The following is a 24,563-nucleotide window of genomic DNA, read 5'->3' as shown; positions in this document are numbered from 1 at the left end:
ATTTGTTCCACAGCAAGGCCTCAGGCTCCCAAGATGAAGGGGTTGCAGTAAACAGTTTCTTACAGCGTTCAGTCTGCTTGCTTCTCACAAGCTGCTCCACACAGTGTCTTTCTGGGCAGTCTCTCTGATTCTGGAAGCTTCCTTACAGCTTTATAGCATATGATCTTGGCACACATGAGTGAATTCCGATGCAAAAGTATTTAATAAGGTACAGTACATACATTAGACGTTTCAGTCGATGTGACTTTCATCAATGTACTGAAAAAATAAATGAAATTACATGATAAGTATAGAGTATAAGTATTTTCAAAATATAGATTGTCTGGGAGTACGAGAACAGTGTTCATAATATCAGGAGACATAATTAACACTTTAGCACAGTACATATTGTCAGAATCGAGAATCACAACAGTAGAGCTCAAGACATATAAAGATGGAGGCACATACCCCTATGTTGTACTGTGAGCTCGTGGAGGTTTGAAAGGAAATAAGGCCTAAAGGGGAAAGTAGGCTAAATAAGAGGCAATGGACGTGATTAGTGCTAGGTGTTAATACCGCTGGAAGCGGGGACTACCTACCAAATACTTAGTGAGGAGGCACCTGGAGCCGTCTCTCCGCAAGAAGTAATGGTGAAGTATAACTAAGTCAAGAAACGCCATGATAAATGCCAATAAGGGAGGAGAGTGCCCGTTATCTCTTACCATGAAACAGTGAGCGTCCTGTATGCCAGCTTGGACGCGGTATCCGCCGCGAATCCTGTGCGCTGGGAAGTGGAGGGGCAGCGGTGTTTATATCCATAGCAAGTATGGCGGCTGGGCGGAAGTGCGTCACCGGAAGTAGGCCGGCGTGCGGGGGGCCCAGATGGATACATATGGGGGGGCCAGGATAGATATATGGGGGGCAGGATAAGAGACGAGGATGGATATATGAAGGAGGCAGGATGCATATATGTGGGGGGCCAGGATGGATTTATGGGGGACAGGACAAGGGACCAGGATGCATATATATATATATAGTGGGTCAGGATGCATATATTGAGCGGCTAGGATGGATATATGGGGGAGGAGGCCAGGATGGATATATGGGGGAGGGGCAGGACAAGGGACCAGGATGCATATATATGGGGGGGCCTGGATGCATATATATGGGGGGGCCTGGATGCATATATATGGGGAACCTGGATGGATATATGGGGGGTGGCCTGGATGCATATATGGGGAGGGGGCCAGGATGGATATATGGGGGAGGGGCAGGACAAGGGACCAGAATGCATATATAGAGGGGGGCCTGGATGCATATAAATGGCAGGCCAGGATGCATTTATGGAGGTGGTGGCCAGGATGAATATATGGAGGGGGGCAGGATGGATTTATATGAGTGGGCAAGAATTCATATATGGGGAGCCAGGATGGATATATGGGGGGAAGGGCAGGACAAGGGACCAGGATGCAGATATATGGGGGCCCAAGATAGATTTATGGGTGAGGGGGGCAGTGCAAGGGACCAGGATGCAGATATATGGGGAGGGGACAGGGTGGATATATATGGAGGTAGGTTGCATATATGTGGGGCCAGGATGGCTATATGGGGGGGCAGGACAAGGGACCAGGAAGGATATATGTGGGTCCAGGAGAGATATATGGTGAGGCAGGACAAGGGACATATGAGGGCCAGTATGTATACCTGGGGAAGTGGGATGGATATCTGGGGCCAGTCTAGACAAGGGACAGAGGGGGTCAGGCTGGGCAAGATTATTAAATAAAGGGGGCAAGGATGAGGGACTTTATTACTGTTTGGGGGCCAGAATGAGGAATATGCTATATTAGTTTATGGTGACAAGTACGGAACATAATTTCTTTAGGGTCCAATTAGGGACATTATTACTACTGTAATATAATTTACTTTTTAGGAAACGGTTTTCCATGGAGGGAACAAAAGGGGATCCTGCTACTGTGCAGGGCGGTCATACGTTGCTTTTCTTCTTCATCTGACATAGTGTAGAAGTCAGGGAAAAAGTAAGGAAAATGCTCTGGAATCGATCAGCTATTTATGACTATGTGTTATTTTTTGCAGAGACGAGTCCTGGCTGGAAGAAGTGATGGCGGTCTGTGCTGGTTGAAGAAAAGCAAAGATGAAGGACTTCAACTACAGATGTCACTGGTGAGTCAGTGTATTACATGCACACATACACTATATATACTGTGCACAGAGCTCCTTTGTATAATGTTACTGGTGATCACTGTATTACCTGCACACTATATGCTATATACAGAGGTCCTGTGTATAATGTCACTGGTGATCACTGTATTACCTGTAAACTGTCACTATATACAGATCTCCTGTGTATAATGTCACTGGTGATCCCTGTATTACCTATACACTGACACTATATATAGAGTTCCTGTGTATAATGTCACCAGTGATTACTGCATTACCTGTACACTGACACTATATACAAAGCTCCTGTGTATAATGTCACTGGTGATCACTGTATTACCTGTACACTATATGCTATATACAGAGGTCCTGTGTATAATGTCACTGGTGATCACTGTATTACCTGTACACTGACACTATATACAGAGCTCCTGTGTATAATGTGACTGGTATTACCTGTACACTGATACTATATATAGAGTTCCTGTGTATAATGTCAGCAGTGATTACTGCATTACCTGTATACTTGCACTATATACAGAGTTCCTGTGTATAATGTCACTGGTGATCCCTGTATTACATGTACACTGACACTATATATAGAGTTCCTGTGTATAATGTCACCAGTGATTACTGCATTACCTGTACACTGTCACTATATACAGATCTCCTGTGTATAATGTCACTGGTGATCCCTGTATTACCTATACACTGACACTATATATAGAGTTCCTGTGTATAATGTCACCAGTGATTACTGCATTACCTGTACACTGACACTATATACAGAGCTCCTGTGTATAATGTCACTGGTGATCACTGTATTACCTGTACACTATATGCTATATACAGAGGTCCTGTGTATAATGTCACTGGTGATCACTGTATTACCTGTACACTGACACTATATACAGAGCTCCTGTGTATAATGTGACTGGTATTACCTGTACACTGATACTATATATAGAGTTCCTGTGTATAATGTCAGCAGTGATTACTGCATTACCTGTATACTTGCACTATATACAGAGTTCCTGTGTATAATGTCACTGGTGATCCCTGTATTACATGTACACTGACACTATATATAGAGTTCCTGTGTATAATGTCAACAGTGATTACTGCATTACCTGTACACTGACACTATATACAGAGCTCCTTTGTATAATGTCACTGGTGATCACTGTATTACCTGTACACTATATGCTATATACAGAGGTCCTGTGTATAATGTCACTGGTGATCACTGTATTACCTGTACACTGACTTTATATACAGATCTCCTGTGTATAATGTCACTGGTATTACCTGTACACTGATACTATATATAGAGTTCCTGTGTATAATGTCACCAGTGATTACTGCATTACCTGTACACTGACACTATATACAAAGCTCCTGTGTATAATGTCACTGGTGATCACTGTATTACCTGTACACTATATGCTATATACAGAGGTCCTGTGTATAATGTCACTGGTGATCACTGTATTACCTGTACACTGACACTATATACAGAGCTCCTGTGTATAATGAGAATGGTATTACCTGTACACTGATACTATATATAGAGTTCCTATGTATAATGTCAGCAGTGATTACTGCATTACCTGTATACTTGCACTATATACAGAGTTCCTGTGTATAATGTCACTGGTGATCCCTGTATTACATGTACACTGACACTATATATAGAGTTCCTGTGTATAATGTCAACAGTGATTACTGCATTACCTGTACACTGACACTATATACAGAGCTCCTTTGTATAATGTCACTGGTGATCACTGTATTACCTGTACACTATATGCTATATACAGAGGTCCTGTGTATAATGTCACTGGTGATCACTGTATTACCTGTACACTGACTTTATATACAGATCTCCTGTGTATAATGTCACTGGTATTACCTGTACACTGACACGATACAGAGAGTTCCTGTGTATAATGTCAGCAGTGATATTATTTAGGAGAAGAGTCTTTATTTCAGCTAGAGATTAAATACTTTGTACACAACGGCAGAGATGCACTTACAGGGGGTTTCCTGTGGAAAAAAGTAAAAATCTCTCCACAGGATAAGTGATAGCGTATTGATTTTTGGGGGTCTGACTACTTGGACCCATTCAGCAAAATGTGGAACTTTTTATCCCCATTAGACTGGAGTGGCATGTCCGACTTGACCACTGGTCCATTCTTTCCCTCAGTGGCTGCACTTGTTTTTTTTTCTAGAAGCTCCAAAGAGAATGAATGGAGCTGTGGTCAGATATTCCACCTGCCGCTCCATTTTAAAATGGGGATAAGTGTCCTATCAACGATAAACTTTTTCATTCTTCCGCTCGGTGCAGTTTCTAATGGTCGGGCCTAAGCGATCACCTATCCTGTGGAGCCCATGGATCGGTGATAACTTGTTCTAACCAAAGAACCCCATTAATGTAAACTACTGTAATTATACATCCCATTTGTGGTGGCGCACAGTAGATGTACAGGAGTCGCCTGTGTTTTACAGCCGATGCTCCACTATAATGGGGATAACGACTCACGGATATTTGAATATAGCTCTAGGGTGTGCCCCTAGAGTCCATTCCCCTGGTGGGCTCCAGACACCCCAGTCCGACCCTGCTTGTTCTTGATTCTTAGGTTGAATAACTGGTGTAACTTTATGAAATTTGAGCAATACAGAGTTTTTATCAGTCACTGTATCTCTGCTGATTGTTACTGTGTTGGTCTCTGGGTGCAGGGTTCTGTATCCCTTTTGAGTTTTACTAGAGCCCACCAGGACTCCTTGCATTGCATGTGATTCCCACTTGGAACGTTTTTCTTTGGGAACATACGTAAACATTTTTCTTCCAAATATCCTGAGGTGCTTCAGGTTAGGCTTCTCGCAGTTCCATAGCTCATATGGAGTTTTATTTGTGGCTTTACCTGGCACTCTGCAAGCTGTCATGATGGCTTCTCCCCAATATGTTGTAGGTAGATTCGCATCAAATAACATACTTCTTCCACTTTCACATAGAGCACGGTTCTTTCTCTCTGCAATGCCATTTTGTTCTGGGTTTTATGGAATAGTAGTCTGGAACATGATTCCGTCCTTTTTCAAAATGGTTTGCACCTTACCACTTGTATTTTCGGTTCCATTATCTGCACGCAGGGCTTTCGGCATTCTTCCAAATTTGTTAAACACTACAGCAAGATTTTCTTCAAGTTTCTGTGGAACTTCATCCTTATTGTGAAACAGGTAGGCTTCTGTTAATCTGTAGTAGTCATAAATAAATGCGAGAAAATATCTCTTCTTGCTAGGAGTTTGAACACTCATCTCATTGGACCACACACATCTGTATGTATCAGATCCAAAGGCTGTACAGATCTAGTGGTGCTTATTTTAGGAAAGGATTTTCTGGACATTTTCCCTTTAAGACAGCTAGTGCTCTTCATCATTTGACTACACTGGTTGATTTCAATACCATTTGCAAGTTGAGCTAGCTTCCTTACTGCTTCTGGGTCTCTGTGCCCAAGACGTCTGTGCTATACATGAATACAATTCTTATGTAGATCTTGTCTAGCACTGTACACTCTTTCTTTGCATTTTAGCTGATAAAGTTCATCTTGGATTTTTCCTTCTGGAAGAATGGGACCCTTCTTTGAGATGATGCAGCTGTTATCCCTAAAAGTAATTACATTCCCATTTTGAGTGAGCTTCTTTACTGACAGAAGATTGCTTTCAAGGCTGGGAATATAGAGAACTGGGATCTTTCTGCTTTGTGCTGAGGAAACTGGACAGTGGAGGTAGCAGTCTCCTACTCCTTCTGAAATCATATAGTGACCGTTAGATAAGTTGACCTATTCTGACTTGCTTTTACTAAGGTCAGTGAAGAAATCCTAGTTATTTGTCATATGGCTGCTTGCACCAAAATCTATACACCATATATGCTTTGCAGATGGGCCTGTACTGACATTAAATGCAGCTTCAACACATGCAGAATCTTCCTTTACAGCTGTTTTAACCCTTTGATGACTGTTCTGCTTTTTAAACCGACACATTCTTGCTTTCCAAATTCTGCAGTCTGCTTTAAGAAGGCCAGGCTTTTTATAGACAAAACATACACGAGTTTCTCTTAGATTGCTCTTATATTTAGGGAAATCCTGTGTCTTTAATGCTGTTTTTACTCTGGATTCATTACTGCTGCTTACATGCTGCGTTGTTCTCTTGAATTCATCCACAAGTTTGTCTTTAACATACTCTAATGTCAGTTCATCATCTGGCCATGCATCTAGTGCAGTCACGAGTGTGTCATAACTCTCTGGAAGACCACTTAATAGAAGTGCAGAAACAAGAAAATCTTTAATTTCTTCTCCAATACTCCTGAGACACTCCACAATCTCTAGGGTGTTTCTTATATAGTCCTGCATATTCTGTCCATCGCTTAGCTTAGACTGATACAGCTTTCTCATGAGATAAAGCTTATTGCTGAGATTTGATCTTTCATGTACTTTCTGTAACTCATCCCATATCTCCTTTTTTGCAGATGTACACTTACATATATGCACAATCTGATTATCACCTACACAGAGGGAGATCATGCTTTTTGTGCTTTCTAATCCTTCTTTAGCCAATCATCTGGTATTGGATGAGGCACTTGTTCCCGAGTATATTTCCATGTACCTTCTCTTATAAGCAGCATCTACACCTTGAATTTCCAGGACTGGTAGTTCTGGTTAGTGAGGCTTGGCACTGAGAACTTCACAGTATTGTTGCTAGTTGACATCTTCTCTGTTGCTCTGTGCTGCTTTTGTTCTGGGCTTCTGTTGCTGTGTTACTCGGGGGTTCTGTGTCACTCTGGGCCCATAACCTGTTGGCAGTGGATTATTCAGGATACTTACCAAGCATGTAACAACAGAGCTTCTTTATTCAGGAACAATCAGGAACAATGTATGATAAGCTTAATAGATCAGGAATAAATCACTTGTGTGTCTCTATCTGTGCATCATCTACAGCAGGCTGCTTCTCTCATACACAGACACAGGAATACAGGAAATACAGTCTCATGCTATTCCTTTGTTAGCCTCTGGGAGTTTTTTTTTGTTCTAACTTTATGAATAGCATACAAATCTAGCACCTGACCACCCATAGATAGGAATGGAGTTGTTGCACCAAACATATTCCAACAAAGGGGCTCTGTGAGGGCATCATACTTTGTGGTGGGGACTGTACTGTGTGAGGCAGCATACTATGCAGGTGCCATGAAAGTGGTTTTAGTACTATGTTGGACACTAATGGGCTGTGCTTTCACATCAAATAAAAAATTCTGCAGCAGGTTTATCTTTCAAATTTGTGATGTAGGGAATAAAAGACACAGCAAAGTCTACTATATGATACCTACAAAGGAGCACAATAAAAACAACAATCTGAAGTTGCCTAATAGAGTAAAAAAATAATGCTAATACATAAAACACAAGTATGAAAAAGGCATTTATCAATAAAATAAATACAAATACTTAACAGCTGTGGGTTAAGGGCAGCAGTTGGGACGTTAGTCATATGACTGGAATTGTCAGGAATCCCACTCATATTGTCTTTTGTATGATGTAATTTCTGATATACTCTTGTCAATGATGATACACGTGGGTTTCCTGTGTTCTTGCTGTTTTGTACTTTGTTCAGATTTGTTCACACACCACTGTTATTGATTGCTGAGATCCCATCCTCTAGATCAAGATTTCAAATGATTAGTTCAATTATCCCTTTCTTTTCCCTCAGCTCCTAAGACATAAATGTGGAAGGAGACTGGTTTACTTCTCCTGTTTCATGAAAATTCCAGCTTCCCTATTGTACATTTGGCATGATGATGCTCCAACGCAATGACGGAAAGGTGGCGGACTGAACATGCTCATGTGAACATATGTCAAAGTTTCTTCATACCCTAAAGAAATGCTGAATTTCCACATTATTCACAAGCATGAAATCGGCAAAAGCATAGTAGTAAGTCTCCTCTTTTTTCTTAACTAGATGATTTTTATTATATATTGTTTCCTGTTGCTTATATACTCCCAACATATTCCACATATACCCAGATTTTCACCATTCACCAATAAATTCCTCAGTTCAGCTTACAGCAAAGCCCCATTACAATTTACTACTTGATGTATTTTTAAACACATACAATAGGGTCAGTGTCATTTGAAGCCTGTAGTGTGGGTGAAAACCACAGGGAAAAGAAAATAGTCAAACTTAGCAGAGATAACCGTGCTGCCCTGTGAATATGACTGGAATCCAATTTTCTTACCACTTCATCTCTCAGAACTTGTCTCTGTGTATTTCGTTGCGCATAAACATTTTAACTACATTACTATTTCTAAAAAATATAATTCTGTCCCTGTGACTAGTAATCATTAATTAGGGTTTGCTCACACTAGCACATCCGTGTGCTGTCCGTAGGCTATCCGTTTTTTTTTTTTACATACATGTGACCGCATGTATGCAATATGCAAACTCCTGGCCAGAACCTGACTAGACTGTTTCTGGCCTAGTGCAATATACTAATATTGAGCATGTCAAATACAGCCTAGTGAAGTTCTGGCCAGGAGTAAGCATATTGTATACTTGTGGTCATGTGACCGCTGTTCCTGGTAGTGACAGTGGAGTATCCTCACAGCAAGCAGTGTGCACTGAGAGGATCCACAAGTCTACAGTCACACAGAGTGACTGCAGACTTGACATTTTAGAACAACCAACACCTTTAACAAATTCAAAACATATGATGTACTTACCGTATTTTTGTTGATAAGGAAAAACGTCCTCAATTGTAGGCATTGTTTTAATAAATATTAAGGCTGGCATTTGTCTAAGTTTTTAATTTTGGCCATCTGTGTATTTGAGTTTGACATCCCTGCAGTAAAGTAAATCTAATATATTTAAATAATCTGTACGCAGAGCTAGCAATGCTGCTCTAAATCTGAAGCCAGGATAGCATACTGGCAAATTATTCGAAAATTTGCTCAGTACATATAATTAATCTAAATGGCATGAAATTTTTCCACAGCAATGATTTTGCTTTTTCATCCATGCAAGTTCCTAAACAAGATAAATGCCAATTTCAATTAAAATAATAACTCTATGTTCCTAATTAGAATTGTTATTTGCTTAATGACATTAGATAGAATCTATGGAAAAGAAAGGTATTGGAGAATAAATTTGCAGTAAAGCACATACAAAACAACCAAGTCTGGAGTACTAGCTATAAATTTACACACACATACATATATTTTTACAACTTTTCTTTTCAAAAAACTTTTTTCTTAGTCCCACTATGGGACTTTCAATTTTTACAAACTGATTATATATACAGTATATACTTGTGTATAAGCCGACCCGTGTATAAGCCGACCCCCCTAATTTTGTCACAAAAAACTGGAAAAACTTATTGACTCGTGTATAAGCCTAGGGTGGGAAATGCCAAAGCTACTGGTAAATTTAAAAAATAAAGATAGATACCAATAAAAGTAAAATTAATTGAGACATGCTGCACAGTGAGTGGCCCCTTATAATACTGCACAGTGAGTGGCACCTTATAATGCTGCACAGTGAGTGGCCCCGTATAATGCTGCACAGTGAGTGGCCCCGTATAATGCTGCACAGTGAGTGGCCCCGTATAATGCTGCACAGTGATTGGTGGCCCCTTATAATGCTGCACAGTGAGTGGCCCCATATAATGCTGCACAGTGATGAGTGGCCCCTTATAGTGCTGCACACTGAGTGGCCCCTTATAATGCTGCACAGTGAGTGGCCCCGTATAATGCTGCACAGTGAGTGGCCCCGTATAATGCTGCACAGTGAGTGGCCCCGTATAATGCTGCACAGTGATTGGTGGCCCCTTATAATGCTGCACAGTGAGTGGCCCCATATAATGCTGCACAGTGATGAGTGGCCCCTTATAGTGCTGCACACTGAGTGGCCCCTTATAATGCTGCACAGTGAGTGGCCCCGTATAATACTGCACAGTGAGTGGTCCCTTATAATGCTGCACAGTGATTGGTGGCCCCTTATAATGCTACACAGTGATGAGTGGCCCCTTACAATGCTGCACAGTGAGTGGCCCCTTATAATGCTGCACAGTAATTGGTGGCCCCTTATAATGCTGCACAGTGAGTGGCCCCAATGCATTCTCATATTGCACAGGTAGCTAAGGTAATCCAGTCATTTAGCTGCTGCCGCTGCCTCAATTAATAAAAAAAAAAAACCAAAACCTATATACTCACCTCGTCGCTGCTCATCAGCGTTGCCGGTTCTGCAGTGACTGTTCAGGCAGAGGACGCGTGCTAACTACGTCATGGCGCCCTCTGACCTGAACGTCACTGCCAGAGGACGCAAGACAGCAGAGCGACACGCAGTGGTGGAACGGGGGACAGGTGAATATGGCTCCCCCGTCATACTCACCTCATGTATATGCGCATATTCATGAGTTTAATGAGCAGTACCACGTGAACAGCGCGCCGAGAACAGGGAACAAGCACGGGGGGCTGCAGAGACATGCCAGGAGAGGTGAGTATGATATCCGACACCCCCCACTCCCCCTCCCCGGCAGACCCCCCCAAAAATGGGCTGAAAATCTCGGCTTATACGCGAGTATATACGGTATATATATATATATATATATATATATATATATATATAAAAAATACAGCAGCACATGTACATGCATCTAGGCCATGTGAAAACACAGAAAAACATTAAAACCATTCAATTTAGATAATAATCCTCAAAAATATTTTTTTTCAAAAAAATTTTTTTTACTTACAGTAATATGAAAATGAAGGTTCTTAGTGCACAAATTCATGTAAGCCCATCAACCACGGCAAGGTGACCTCCCCTGATGGGTCCCTGCTCTACCATACATAAGCCACGTCTGGGCCACCAGCCTACAATTTTGGACAAACATGTCACTACCGGGCTAAGCCTACAATTTATGGGCAGGTAGAGCTGATTGCGGCCAACTGCAAGGCCAATGGGAGGGTGTACCAATAAATCAATATTTTTATGAAAGAAATAAAATAAAAGTACACGTGTGGAATCACCACAGCCTTAACGACCTGACATAAAAAACTGTCCCACTAGTTAACCACTTCAGTGAAAACCTAAAAAAACTAGGCTAAACAGGATGCTTTAGGTTATGTGCACACGCTGCGGTTTTTACTGCGGATCTGCAGCAGTTCCACAGACAGTGTACGGTAGCATGTAAATCTATGTGATTTACAATCTGCTGAGCACATGCTGCAGATTTTTAACTGCGGAAAAGCTGCGGTTTTGAATCCGCAGAAAGAATTGACATGTCACTTCTTTCTGTGGATTCTGCTGCGGTTTGCCACCTATTCCATTGTCCAGGTGACAAACCGCAGGGGAAAACCGCAGGCCAATCCGCAGGTAAAACCGCAGGTCATTTTACCTGCGGTTTCACAGATACAAATCCGCAGACCAATCCGCAGCGTTTGCATATAGCCTTATTATCATACCATGCAGTATGCAGTAAAGGTAGCATATATATATATATATATATATATATATATATATATATATATATATATATAAAGTAAGAAATCCTCCCCAGTGGTAATCACACAGAGCCTTCAATAAAAGGAGCACATGAAAAGATGAATATAGGTATAAATATTTTACCTGCAATACCGCAAGACAGCGACCGGTGTCAGAGTCAGAGCCAGAACTGTCCAAGAGACCCCCCTCACCCCAACGTGCTTTTCACCCTACCTTCTTCTGGAGGAATTGCTTATCTGATATGTTGGAGCTGTATATTAACTATCTTGGATATGTATAGACATGTATGCCTTTTTAGAGCCACCCCTATTATAAAACTTAAAATTTGTTATTGAAATGTCACCATTTTTGTTATTAGAAATTATTTCTGCATCATTACCATTATGGATATTATGTAATGGACAATAAAGGAGTTTTCCATCTTCTAAATCAGTGGTCCTCAACCTTTCCTACCTTAAGGTGTGCTCGGCTTAGTCTGAAACCTTGGTCAAAGTTATTTGTTAAAATAAATCTCCAAGGATGCCCAAACTTTTGCATCTCCACATTTTCCTTTTTGTAATTTTTAACCCCTTTACCGCCCAAGCCAGTTTTCACCTTCATGACCTGGGCAAATTTTAGAAACACCCCCTTATACTAGGCAAACTATCATCAATACAGAAATGCCAAACGTGCTTAAGCTAGAAGGGACGGGGGCATTTGGATTTGGGAGCTCAGAATTTGCTGAATTTCTTTTGAGGGGAGAAGAGCCATTTAACTTTTCCAGAGCCTTTGTACTACCAGGAACGTGGAAGCCCTTGTATTTCTTATACAGCACTGACGCAAGTGGACTTACTAAACCAGTAGTCCAAAGATGTGAACTATAGTATAAAAAAACAGGTTTTTATTAGAAGTCATAAAAAAAGAAACAAGAATGTCCGATTTATTGAAAGATGACCTATCCTAAAATCAGCTTAGCTGTGGAAAGTGCTAGCTGTTGGACCGCCACAAATTTGATGCTAATGACCTATCCTAAGCAGCATTGCATGAGCTTAATTATAATTATGCCCACACAAGTCCATGACAAGGCAGTTGCATAGTTTTGACAAGATTTGTTGTATTGTGCCATGGTTATCCAATAAGGCGGGCAAGACAAAATGAATTCCTCTTCCAAAAGCTGTTAATAATTTCTGTTCATGATAATATTCACTAAATCACTATATTCTGTTTAAGTTTACTTATATTATCAAAAGTCACTAAATGCTCTATAAAAATCAAATAAAACTCAAAAAATGGAAACCTTAGACCCTGTAGTCCAAGAGTGTTTATAGTATAACACCAAATAAGTCTTCCCACACAAAAAAAACATAAAAGGAACCATGCGTTTTCAAACACTACTTCCCACTCAAATAAAAAAGAAAAGAAACGCTTGGCTTTCATTAAAACTTCAGTCATTGAAGGTATTGGTAAACTAGGGCAACATGATTTACACTGACACTGTCACAAACATGTTGTCTATTGTATATACAACAATAAGCTTGTATATTGAACTGAAAACATAGACGATCAAGATTTACTAATGGAGGACCTGTCAGCTTTTCTGAAAAGTCTTTTTTTTTTGTTAAACTGTAAATTTTTATTACAGTTTTATCAAATTTTGACAAATGAACATAATCAGTACAAACTACGGTATTACATTTAAAGACAAACAAAATAAAAAGAATTACATTGGCAAGGCATTGTGGAGAACAATAAAGGGAGGAATTCCTTAGAGTAACAGAATGCTCCGATGTATGATATATAATGGGTCAATGAATGCCTATTATATCGAGCTAAGCAAAAACAGAAAAATCTCCCACCTTTCCTAATTAGAAATATCCAGCAATAATCAAACAATGAAAAATAAAAACCACAAACAGGTTGTCAGGAACATAACCTCATGTAAACAGACACAAAGACAGGACACAACAAGGAAGGGAAGAAGAGGGGAGAGTATAAATTCTGAGAAGACCAAGTGTTTAAAACATGACCTATTTGTTTCTCTGAGCCTAGAAGTAATCCCATGGGGTCCAAACAGAATCAAAACTTTCCACTTTTGCATTCAAAAGTGCTGTCATATAGTCCATCCTTCGAATGTCATTAATTCTATATAATAAGTGCTAATGTGAAGGAGGAGAGGTCCGCTTCCAGTTAAGAGCGATCAGACACCTAGCCGCTGTAAGAATGTGTAGTAACATCTTATCTGAATTTTTCCCCATCCCCTTGGGAGTAACATTTAACAGGTATATAATCAGGTCCAGCCTCACCTCAGCATAAAGAACCTTGGAGATCAACAACCTCACCTCCCTCCAGAAAGTCGTGATCCCAGGACACGTCCAGAAAATATGATACAGAGTGCCCACATCAGGGCTACAACGCCAACACACGTTTAGAATTGAGGGATTTACTCTGTGAAGGAGGTCAGGAGTGTGATACCAGAACACTAGTATTTTATACTGATTTTCCTTGTAAAGGGTGCAAGTAGAGGACTTAGCTGCTTTTTCCCAAATAATATGCCAGCTATGAGGTGAAAGCTCCCTTCCCAAAATAGACTCCCATTTGCACATTTAGGAATGTTTTAATTGATGGCCCTGTTGGGGAGAACACAGAATTTTATATATTTCTGATATTAATCCTTTAGTTGACGGCCCTCTCCTGCAGATCCTCTCAAAGTCAGTTGGTAGGGAGACTCCAGAAGAACCAAAAAGTAAAAAGCAAAGTGTTTAATCTGTCAATACTGGTAGAGCTCTTTATTAGTAACAGCAAACTTGAACTTGACAGCATCAAATGTGAAAAGCTCCAGCGTGTCCCCATCTTCCAAATCTGCAAACCTAAACAAACCCGCAGAGGACCAAGGATGGGCCATTGCATGTTCCAAACTACTTGGAAACAAGGGTTGAAATATGAATGAAATCATAGGAGAGTTAGAAGAGGCTAAATTACACTTCCTCATACAAGAAAGACAACTCTCCCTCGCGAACTGACTAGGGCCTAATAGACACTCCGGGGTTTCAGTGGTCCTATTTAACCATAATAGTGAATTCCGATGAGTTGGTGCCAACCATAGTTTTTCTATTTCTGTCCACTTATTATATGCCCAAAATAAAGCCAATGAGGGGATTCTACGAAGGTGAGCAGCCCAATAGTATTTATTAATATCAGGGACCGATAGATCCCCCCGTGACGTAAGAGAGACAAGGACATTCTTAGAGATCCAATGACGCCTATCCCTCCAAATGAACCTCATCATGGCTGCCTGAAGGGATTCAAGTTCACTCATGGGGACCCTAACTGGTAAGATCTTGAAAAAATAAAGCAACTTAGGAAGGAGGGACATCTTAAGAGAAGTAATTCGGCCAGTTAGTGACAGCAAGAGTGGTTTCCATTTATCCATCAGTTTCTTTAGGTTATTCAGAAGTGGTGGGAAGTTAGAGTTCTATATAAGTTGCTGTAAGAAGAAGATAGATTAAGGCCCAGATATTTAATTGCCTCAGATTTCCATCTGAATTTAAAATTTAGTTTTAAATGATCCCGTACGCCGGGGAAGACATTTAGTGCAAGGGCTTCTGTTTTTGAAGTGTTTAGTTTATACCCTGATAATTTCCCATATTTTTTAAGATCTTCCATCAGGTTAGGCAGTGTAATATGAAGGTTAGATAGGGTTAGAAGTAGTGAAGAGCGAATTTGTTCAGAAAACGATCGCCAAACATAAATTCAGCACGAATGTGGATTTGGATTCATGATCAGAAATACGATTAAAATTTTATAAAATCGGTAACATTCGGTAAAAGTGCGGGAAAATATTTGCGTTGCTACAAAAATATTTTCAGCACTTTAGCAACAATAATGGTGGTGTATCATGAGAATTTGGCAATTGTTTGATGAGGGGAGGGGGTTTGCAGAGGTCAGAAGCGTGGCGTTCTTGTAAGTACAGCACAGCAGTCATTTTTTTCCCATGACTTTACAGTATGTGTGCACATTGTGGTTAGCCAATCAGGGCGCAGGAAACACCCACAATGTTCTGACACTACGACTTGTGTCATTGGCTGCTGAAATCACATGTCCCTCTCCATATAAATAGCGGACATCTTGTTTTAGCACCATTTTGACACTGTAACAGCGCAGAGAGGCTGCTCCTGATGCTGTCACTGTTAACAGCAAGATTTTAGCTAGTTAGTTAGGCGGTTGTATATCAGTCAGATAGTGTAGCTAGATAGTGTCCAGTGTGGCTGTAAAATTTACCTTCCAGAATTTGTTTTCTTTGGGGCCATTACTGAGGTCCACAGACAAAGCCAGCAGGGCACATGTCCTACAAGTGTGTTGTGCACTGATTTTATAGTGCTCCATGCACGAGTATAGCATTCTAAATCATATTTTTTCAGTAACTAAATGTGAAAAAGCCTGCTGTAGCCCACATTTTAGCTAGTCAGATATGTGGTTGCTTATCAGTCAGATAGTGTCGCTAGATTGTGCCCAGTGTGGCTGTAAAACTTACCTTCTGGAATTTTTTTCTTTGGGGCCATTACTGAGGTCCACAAACAAAGCCAGCAGGGCACAGGTCCTACAAGTGTGTTGTGCATTACTTCTATTGTGCTCCATGTGCAAGTATAGCATTCTAAATAATATTTTTTTAATAGCTAAATGTGAAAAAACCTATATCCCACCTTGTCATTTAGTGCTGTGGTGATATGAAACTGTCTGTAGACCTAAGGCACATTAAAAAAGTTATAATATTTTCTCTTGCTAAATGTGAAACAACCTGCCGCATACCACGTTGTCATGTTGTGGTGGTGATATGAACCTGTCTGCAGACCAAACACGCATTAAAAAAAATTCTAATTTTTTCTGCTGCTAAATGTCAAACAGCCTGCTGTATCCCACCTTGTAATTTAGTGCTGTGGTGATATGAAACTGTCTGCAGACCTAAGGCACATTAAAAAAATATATTTTTTTTCCTGTTGCTAAATGTGAAATGGCCTGCCGCATCCCACTTTTTCATGTTGTGGCGGTGATATGAACCTGTCTGCAGATCTAATGCGCATTAAAAAAATTCTAAAACAATCAGGGAGACCTGCACTGACGGGCTAAACAGAGGCTGCCAAATGGCCAATTCTAGGTCATAAGCATCACTTAAATAAATGAAATGCCGGTACAGCAATAATGCAAAGATAAATACAACGTACTAATGCACATAAAAAATGATAATGGCATAAAATAATCCTGAATTAGACAGGAAAGCACTCACCAAAAGAAATGATGATGACGTGAGTTGCAGAGGATGATTAGCATGAACGTGGTGCCAGTGCTGGCCAGGAAGTGCAGAGCTGCAAGGAGAAATGAGCTGAGCGTGCTGCATGATAAGCAGGGGTGCAAGCTGCAGCAGCTGTAGCAGTTACATACCAACAGTGGAAAGCGGTATTGCCGTGAAAGATCCGTGCACAATGGTTGTCCTTCCAGATAGGGAACGTGTGCGCGAGGCACAGGGGAGGACAGGAGGTGAGGGAAGCGGTAAAGGGAAAGCTCTGGCTGGTAGTGTCCCTAGAAACCTGCTTGGAGACAGCCGCCCGAGAGTACCTAAGCGTGTGACGTCACAGCCTGTACAGGGCAATGTGCAGGCCAGAAAGCTAACCAACGCGTTTCGAAGGCACAGTCAGCCTTCTTCATCAGGGTGCTTGAGCTACTAAAACAGTGGCCATAAATTTCCTCAGTGGCTGACAGATTAACCCTTCACCTGCCTCCTGATAGAAAGAAATGGAGTAAACATACATGGCAACACTCTGAACCTGGTATAAGAAGATTTGATGAAAAAAAGGGGGGATAGCATTAAAAAACAGTGTGTTTATTTACACAATAAAAAGTAAATACATCTTTGCAAAAAGATGAAAGCAAAAAAGGAAAAAAAGGGGAAAAACAAGAAAAAACCTGTGAATTAGTTTTACTTTTATTAACAATTGGACACTCATAGCAACTTAAAATGTAATTAGAAACATATCGTGAAAAAAAAATTTTGAAATTTTTTTTTTTAAATTCTTTTTGATTTTTAGATAAAAACGCGTATAGACTCAAGCAGAGTCCAAAATAATGATACATAAAAGTACGTATAGTAACCTACAGGCTCACCTAATAAAAAACTTTTCTAAAAACATGCATGATTGTGCAGATAATTATGCTGCAGGTTCACGAATAAAAAGAGGTAATAATATTAATTTCAGTTTTCTAGCCTGCAGGATCAATAATTTAAAATTCAACTACTGAAAAAATTGGAAATAAGTCAATAGTAGCAAAAAAACTAAAAGATTAAATGTGAACCATAATACTTTACTGAAAAGCATAGATTTCCTGCTCCTGGTTTAGACCTTTTGGGGCCAAACAGTCAAGAGTATAGATCCATTTTGATTCAGCCCTAGACATTGCTTTGATAAAATCACCACCTCTAGAGTTTTGGTGCACCTTTTGAATGGCACAAGAAATTGCACCCTTCGCCGATTTGTTATGGAAATCATTAAAATGGCGTGATTGTGGGTGACCGTCATACCACTTTTGAATGTTAGTGAGGTGCTCTTTAGTGCGAGTCATTAACTTCCTTTTTGTATGACCAACGGATAACTTGCCACAAGGACATTCAATAATATAAATAACCCCTGTTGTATAACAGGAAAGATTTTCCTTAATCACGTATTCCCTAGTCCTTGAGTCCGTAAATACGGACCGGCAATGTTTCTTGAAACTTGTAGTGGTGCAACAGAAGAAAGTGCCACATGGTGTGAATCCTGACCTTTAGTTTCCTAAAATTTAAGTTGCACATGATTTTGATTTTAGTTGGATGGTAGGGGCCACGAAATCCCCCAATGTTTGGGCCTTACGATACACAAATCTAGGACAATCTGGCAAATTGTCTCCTATGATTTTATCCCTCTGGAGCACAGCCCAGTGTTTTTGAACAATTCTTTTAAAGCTATGGTGACCTTCATGAAACTGCGTAACAAACAGAAGCTGTTGGATTTGTCGATTGATATCTGTACATGATGTGGTATCAGAATTTGTTTTCCGTAGTAAGTTTTTTCGGGGTATTAAATCTAAATCCTGTTTAGCTTGTTCCAGTAACGGAATGGGATAGCCCTTTTCAATGAACTGTTGAGTTAAAAGGTTAGATGCCTCGTTATAATTTGTAGAGTTCGTACAATTACGCTTAATGCAAGTATATTGCCTCTTAGGAATGTTGGTCAACCAGACAGGGAGGTGACAACTAGAAATATGAATAAAACCATTAGTCAACCTCCTTACGGTAGCACTTAGTACATAACTGATCCCCTTGTACATAGATGGTTAAATCCAAAAAGTCAATAGTACTATTGCTTACCGTTGTTGTGAATTCGAGGCCAACTGAATTTGAATTAAGATCCGAAATGAAAACATCTAACTGATCTCTAGAACCTTTCCAAATAAAGAGAATGTCGTTGAATGTTGCTGAATGTGATACGGGCCACCGTATCCCACACAATCATGTTGTGGCGGTGATATGAAGCTGTCTGTAGTCCTCAAGCACATTAAAATATTTATTTTTTTCTGTTGATAAACGTGATACAGTCCACTTTATCCAACCTTTTCATTTAGTGGCGTTGAAATTGTTCTGTGTGCAGAGCTGTTGCACATTAAAATTAATTAATTTTATTTTTTTTACAAACGTGATACAGCCTGAGTTTGAAATTGTATTGAGCTTATCTTCTAGATTATGTGCTTCTTTAGCATCCAGTTTCTCACGGGCATCTTTTATACCTAGCTTAAGACATGCATCTGTTACACCTATCTTCTGATGAGCATCAAATGCTATCTTGTAATTGGTGTTGGGTAGATGAGTACCGTAATTGTTGTAGGCTGGATACTGGATCTTGTACTTCCCATAGCCGCCCTGTTATTGATCCTGTTGTGCGTTCCCATTCCCGCCCCCAAAAATTCTTCTGTTAGGCTGGTTTCACACTTGCGTTTTTTAGCGCTGCGCCTCGTGCGCTATAATGCGCATTGCTCCCCTATCTTTAACATGGGTGCGCATGGTCTAACGCATGCACGCGTTCATATGCATTTTCGTGCGCATGCTTTTTTTGTAGTGTGCGCCTAGGCGCGCTGAACGCAACCTGTTGCATTTTTGGTCCGTCCGACCTGTCTCAAAAAAACGCATGCGCAGGTTAGCGCACGGAATGCGCAATAAAACAGCATTACAGTCTATGGGAACGCACGCTTGCCCTAGGACATGCGCACGCATGTGTTTAAAATTGCATGTGTTTTTTTAGTTAAGATGGTGACAAACTGGTTAAATCGCATGCGCAAAAAAACAGCAAACGCATGCAAAACGCATGCAAAAATTCTTCTGTTACTAATGTCATACAGTTGGGGACATGTGACTTTGAAATTGTTTGGAACATCTACTCATTCTTATGCAGGCCTTATCGATAGGCCCAAAATTTTTTTCTGTTACTAACGTCATACAGTAGTTGACATGTCACATTGAAATTGTTTGGAACATCTAGTCAATGTTGTACAGGTCTCATCCACACCAAAAGAAGCAAAAAAATCTGTTTGAAAATTGTTATACAGGCCTCTTTGTCACTGAAACAAATGTTTCTGCTGTGAGTAACGTGATAAATCATGCCATATTTCACCTTCTAATTTTGTGCCGCTGAAATTCAGCTGTGGGTAGAGGTTAAGCAGAGTAAAAAAATCTACTTTTAGTTGCTCCTACCACACTATCTGAGCAACATGATTGGGAAAAGGCGAGGTCATGGAGGAAGGGGGATTAAGCTTGGTGTTCGAGGTGTATGTGGGTTAGGTGTTGATGTTTCTGAAAGCACTAGTGATCCACTAACGTGACGTCCTATCCAAAGAAAACTGACAACTTCTGTTACTGGATATTGTAGTTGTTAGTGTGCTGCATTGTTCTTGCGTAATTGCAGTCTCTGATATGTTTAGTGGGGTTTATGTGCCTGCTGTTGCTGCTGCTGCTGGAGATGTTAGCAATAATTTGTGGAAATGTGAACAGTCCTGCTTGCGTGTCCATCTACTGGGTTGAGTGTAGTGGAAGACCTATAGGTCTCTATTATACTATTTCTACTGTGGTAAAATTAATGCCACTTTGTTAGTGTCTGACACTATTTTTTATGAGATTCCGTGTTGGGTCTCCTTCATGTGTGTTTCCTGTAGCAGTAGGCCTCCAGTACCGGCAGTCCGCCACTGTCTTTGAGTAAACTACCCATGTTACTATCCTTACATTTTTCTGACAATAGTAATATACAAAACATGTGTGCCACCTGAGTGTGGCTGAGCATCGCTTTCAATTTTTGGGGTTGTTTTATCACTTATATAGTGCCAATAATTCAACATTCACTTTACAGACATTACTGGCACTGTCATCATTGGGACTCACAATCTAAATTTACTGTCTGTATGTCTTTGTAGTGTGGGTACGCTTAGAAAGAGAGAAGTCTCGCTTAGAAAGAGATGAGCAAGAGAGCAGTGTTATGATTGGGTCACTGAGGAGGAAAACAAGACCAAGCTAAGCCACAGAAAACCAGAGAGGTTGGTAACTAAGCAGATTGCAGACCCCTGATCCTATCCACACAACAAGCAGTAGCCATGGAGTGTACCTACAATGATTCTAGACGCCTCGACACAGCCGGAGGACTAAATAAGCCTAAAGCAAGAAAAGGGAAATCTAAACTGCCCCAGAGCAGACCCCAAAGGAATAGATAGCCCCCAAACATGTATTGTCGGTGAGACAAGATGAAAACACAAACACAGGTAGGAAAATAGGCTGAGCAAACGATGGGGCCCACAATAACTAGAAAGGACAGGAAAGATACTGTCTGCAATCACGCCCAAAAAACCCTGCAAAAATGTCCAACACTTCTGATAGCAAAAAAACCCTGAAGTTACTAGACTTCACCCACTATATCAGCACTCTGGCATATTCTGAAAACAGAGCAAAAAGAGGCCAATCTAATAAGGGACAAAAAGCAAACTGGCACAAACAGTAACATAAGAATGGAAATTCAGCACAGCCCCAGCCGGGGCTAGCTGACCACACAAAACTGAATAGACAAAACCAAATCAAATGTGAACAATAGCAAAGAACACTTAGATTGAGAAGGCAGGGACTGAACTGCAAACTAAGATGTCAGGAGGCAGGAGAAATCACCAGCAGGGGCTAGAGGGAGTCGGCTGTCTTAAATCCAGTCAGAGACTCCAGATGTCCAATCGTCGTCCTCATTATCAGGTGGCAGGTCTCTGTTAATTAGATCAGCTTCATTACCTCCTGCAACCACCAGAGGGAGCCCGGAAAGAGAACTCACGACTCCTCTGTCAATACAACCAGCTCCACCACCCTCACCAGCAACCAGAGGCAGACCAGAAAGTGAATTCACAACAGTACCCCCCTTGAGGAGGGGTCACCGAACCTTCATCCACGCCACCAGGCCGATCAGGATGGGCCCGGTGAAAAGCACGAACCAATCTATCGGCATGAATGTCAGAGGCAGAGACCCAAGAATTATCCTCCTGGCCTAACCCTTCCGTTTGACCAAATACTGGAGTCTCCGTCTAGCCAAACGAGAATCCAATATTTTCTCTACCTCATATTCCACATTGCCTTTAACCAATACAGGGTCAGGAGGTGCCACCATAGGAATTACTGGCTCAACAAACCTCTTCAACAGAGATTTATGAAACACATTATGGATCTTAAACGTAACTGGAAGAGCCAATTGAAAAGAAACAGGATTAAGAATCCATATCACCCACTTTAAACCGGGGATCAATGGTCCTATGCCGCTTGGAAAACCGCTGGGCCTTTTCCTGAGAGAGGGACAACTTATCCACCACCTGGTCCCAAATCTGCTGCATTCTCTCTACCACAGTGTCCACACCTGGGCAGGCTGAAGATTCCACTTGCCCTGAAGAAAATCGAGGCTGAAACCCAAAGTTACAGAAAAAGGGCGACATCAAAGTGGCAAAACTAGCTCTATTGTTTAGCGCAAATTCGGCCAAGGGCAAATATGAGACCCAGTCATCCTGATCAGCAGATATAAAACATCTCAAATAGGACTCCAAAGTCTGGTTTGTTCTTTCAGTCTGCCCATTGGTCTGAGGATGAAACGCAGAGGAGAGAGATAACTGAATTCCCAGATTGGAACAAAAAGCTTTCCAGAATCTGGAAACAAACTGGACTCCTCTGTCCGACAGAATGTTCTCAGGAATCCCATGCAACCGAACCAGCTGTTGTAAAAACAAGGGCACCAACTCTGAGGAAGATGGCAACTTTGGGAGTGGTACAATATGGACCATCTTAGAAAATCTATCACAAATCACCCAGATAACAGTCATTCTCTGAGAGACAGGAAGATCAGAAATAAAATCCATTGAGATATGCGTCCATTGCCTCTTGAGCACCGGCAGGGGCATCAACAACCAACTAAAACGAGAACAGGGTTTAGACCGAGAACAAGTCCCACAGGACTGCGCAAAATTCCTGACATCACGAGATAAGGCAGGCCACCAAAAAGACCAACTCACCAAATCTCTGGTACCAAAAATACCTGGATGACCAGCCAGTGCGGAGCAATGAACTTCAGACATCACTCTCTTCCTCCACTGGTCAGGAACATACAATTTTCCCATAGGACAACGCTCAGGTTTGTCCTCCTGAAATTCCTCCAGGGCGCGTCTCAAATCGGGTGAGATGGCAGAAAGAACTACCCCCTCACCTAGGATGGTAGTAGACTCGGTCACAATAAGAGAATCAGCAAAGAAACTCCTCGAAAGGGCGTCTGCCTTAACATTCTTAGGGCCCGGAAGAAAAGAGACCACAAAATTAAAATGCGTGAAAAACAAGGCCCACCTAGCCTGTCTAGGATTCAAGCGTTTGGCCGATTCAAGATAAATCAAATTCTTGTGGTCGGTGAGGACCACAACTTGATGTCTAGCTCCCTCCAACCAATGTCTCCACTCTTCAAATGCCCATTTCATGGCCAACAATTACCGATTCCCCACGTCATAGTTACGTTCAGATGGGGAGAACTTTCGAGAAAAGAAGGCACAGGGATTCATTTTAGAAGTCACCGGATATTTTCGGGACAAAACATCTCCTGCACCAATCTCAGAAGCATCTACCTCCACCTGAAATGGAAATGAGACATCAGGTTGCCATAGAACCGGAGCAGAAGTGAATCTCCGCTTAAGCTCCTGAAATGCAGAGACAGCCTCTGGAGACCAATTCAGCACATTAGCGCCCTTCTTGGTCAGATCAGTCAGTAGTTTGACAATACCAGAAAAATTACCTATAAATTTACGATAAAAATTAGCAAAACCCAAAAACTTCTGGAGGGCCTTCAAGAAGTGGGCTGAACCCAATCATAAATGGCCTGTACCTTGGCCGGGTCCATTTCAATAGTCGACAGAGACAAAATAAATCACAAAAATGAAATCCTCTGTACACCAAAGAGGCATTTCGATCCCTTAACATACAGGGAATTTCCCCTCAAAATCCGGAACACAGTCCGGACATGTTCCACATGAGAATCCCAATCACTGGAAAAGATCAAAATATCATCCAGATAGATGATCAAAAACTTATCCACAAAGTCCCGGAAAATATCATTCATAAAGGATTGGAAGACAGAAGGGGCATTAGTGAGCCCAAAAGGCATCACCAGGTACTCAAAATGTCCCTCCGGAGTATTAAACGCCGTCTTCCATTCATCCCCGTGCTTGATGCGAATAAGATTATACGCCCCCCTGAGGTCAAGCTTGGTAAACAAGCAGGCACTTTTAACTCTGGAAAATAAATCAGAAATCAG

This window comes from Dendrobates tinctorius, unplaced genomic scaffold (assembly GCF_039654945.1).
Source record: "Dendrobates tinctorius isolate UK_male_01 unplaced genomic scaffold, ASM3965494v1 ptg000016l, whole genome shotgun sequence".
NCBI lineage: Eukaryota > Metazoa > Chordata > Amphibia > Anura > Dendrobatidae > Dendrobates > Dendrobates tinctorius.
This window is presented reverse-complemented; position numbering follows the sequence as displayed.